The sequence below is a fragment of the Otolemur garnettii genome, unplaced genomic scaffold, assembly GCF_000181295.1.
Source record: "Otolemur garnettii isolate 467f Iridium unplaced genomic scaffold, OtoGar3 scaffold00189, whole genome shotgun sequence".
In the NCBI taxonomy this organism is placed as follows: Eukaryota; Metazoa; Chordata; class Mammalia; order Primates; family Galagidae; genus Otolemur; species Otolemur garnettii.
The window spans coordinates 2,545,047-2,547,263 of NW_003852584.1; the positions used below are offsets into that span (position 1 = coordinate 2,545,047).

The following is a 2,217-nucleotide window of genomic DNA, read 5'->3' on the forward strand; positions in this document are numbered from 1 at the left end:
ACCACAGCACTCTACCAAGGGCAACATAGTGAGACTCTGTCTCAAAACAAAACAAAAAAAGACCTTTATTGAGATATAATTCACTTGTCATATAATTTATCTAAAATGTACATGTAATGGTTTTGGTATATTAAATTATTAATTGAAAAAATTGTGGCAGAATATATACAATATGAAATTTGCCATATTAACATAGGGATCGTGGCAAAACTTGTCTTTTTCCCTTTGACTGGTTTGCTGTTTGAAAGATCAACTCAACAATTATGGTAAATTAATAAGGGAAAGGTTTATTTCCAAATACCAAGTGCATGGGGGGAACCACAGAACGATTACCCAAAGTCTCAGGGTGGTCGAGACCTTCATAGATGCCCTTTAGAAGGGAGTGGGGAGAGTGTGGAAAGTAAAAGTGTAGCAAGGGGCTGCTGGGGGGATGTGTGTGGATGGAGGAAACAGTGACTTGTAGATTAACCTGAGGGACAGGTCTGTGCTTTAAATAACTTTAGGGTCAAGTCTATTAGTGTGCAATAATGAAGTCAGCAGCCCCTTCTGATTCTAAATCAGGTTACTCAGGTTTTATAGAGGGGAGGGCAGGGCTTTCTGATCATGGAAGGCCTTTAATTCAAAATATTCTTTATACCAAGGAATCATATGTTGGAGTGAAATTTCCTTAGCTCCTTCATTAACCACTTTTAAATGTACAATTTAGTGGCATTGATTACATTCAAAATATTGTTCATCCATTACCACTGTTTCCAAAACTTCATTATCCCAAACAAAACTGTAACTATTGTGTACTCTCCACTCTCCCTTCCCAAAGCCCTTGGTAACCTCTAATCTACCTTCAGTCTCTATGAACTGGTATGTTCTTTTTTTTTTGAGACAGAGCCTCAAGCTGTCCCCCTGGGTAGAGTGCGGTGGCATCACAGCTCACAGCAACCTCCAACTCCTGGGCTCAAGCAAGTCTCCTGCCTCCGCCTCCCAAGTAGCTGGGACTACAGGCACCCGTCTATTCTTTTTTTTTTTTGTTTGGTTACAGCCGTCATTGTTGTTTGGTGAGCCAGGGCTGGGTTCGAACCCGCCACTTTAGGTGTATGTGGCCAGCGCCTTAGCCACTTGAGCCACAGGCGCCGAGCCTGAACTGGTATGTTCTTGATGCCTCATGTGAGTAAGTGGGATCCTGTGTCTGGCTTACTTCACGCAGCATGGGATCCTCAAGTTCATCCATGTGTAGCCAGTGTCAGAACCTCACTTCTTGCTAGACTAAATAATATTCCATTGTATAGACGCATCACATTTTGTTTATTTATCCCTCTGTTGATGGACACAGATGTTGTTGTTCCCACCTTTTGGCCACAGTGAGTAACGCTGCAATGGACGTCAGCACACAAGTACCTGCCGCCCTGCTTTCAGTTCTCTCTGAGTATATTACGAGTGGAATGCTTGGCCACATTTCTTCATTCTACCTGTGGCCCCTTCCCCGGGGCCTTCACTTTCAGCTCATCTCTTCTTTTGGCTTCTGTGTGCACACCTTACCTTCCTCATCCTTCCCCTTGGTCAGCTTCCTGGGCTGCTTCAAGGACTTTTTCTTACCCCCTCCAAGGCCAGACATGGTGCTGATGGAATGTCTGAATTTATACCTACTAAAAGGCTACCTGTGGCAAATCTGAGAATTACTTTTACTCCACCTCATTTGACTGCCAAGTGCATTACCGTCAGGGTGCTGTCCCACCTCATTCATCAGAACAAGATGGTTTAAGAACCTCTATTCAGCCACCACTCTGCAGTCTTCAGTTCCAGGAAAATCTCTTTGATAACTTCTTCCCTTCTGGCTTCTCGCTTCTCTTTTTTTGGAGCCCCTGTGTTAGGATGAAAGAAAAGCAGGCCTAACTCCATTTTGTTGTAAATCTTATTCCTGAGAATCAGTGGGGAGGCAAAGCAGGCCCAACCCCATTTTGTTGTTTTGTTACATTTTATCTTTAAAAAAAAAAAATCGGTTCCACTTGCCTCCCCGTTCATTGCATGGTATTTTAAGCATACCTGGTTAGAACTGTTAGAATTATTAGTATTGTGCAGAAAGTCACTAACTACCCTCGTGACAACAACCCTCATGATTACGTTAAGGTGGTCTTCATACCATCCTCATACCATCCGTAAATGAAATGTTAAGAGAACAAGCTCCACTCCATTTTGCTATTTACTCCTTTTTACCTTCAAAAC

The 2,217-nt window shown here is 42.8% G+C and overlaps 1 pseudogene; it reads left to right on the plus strand.

The window, feature by feature from the left end:
• The window catches only part of LOC100956340, a 17,719-nt pseudogene that overhangs the window by 2,229 nt on the left and 13,273 nt on the right, over window positions 1-2,217 (plus strand).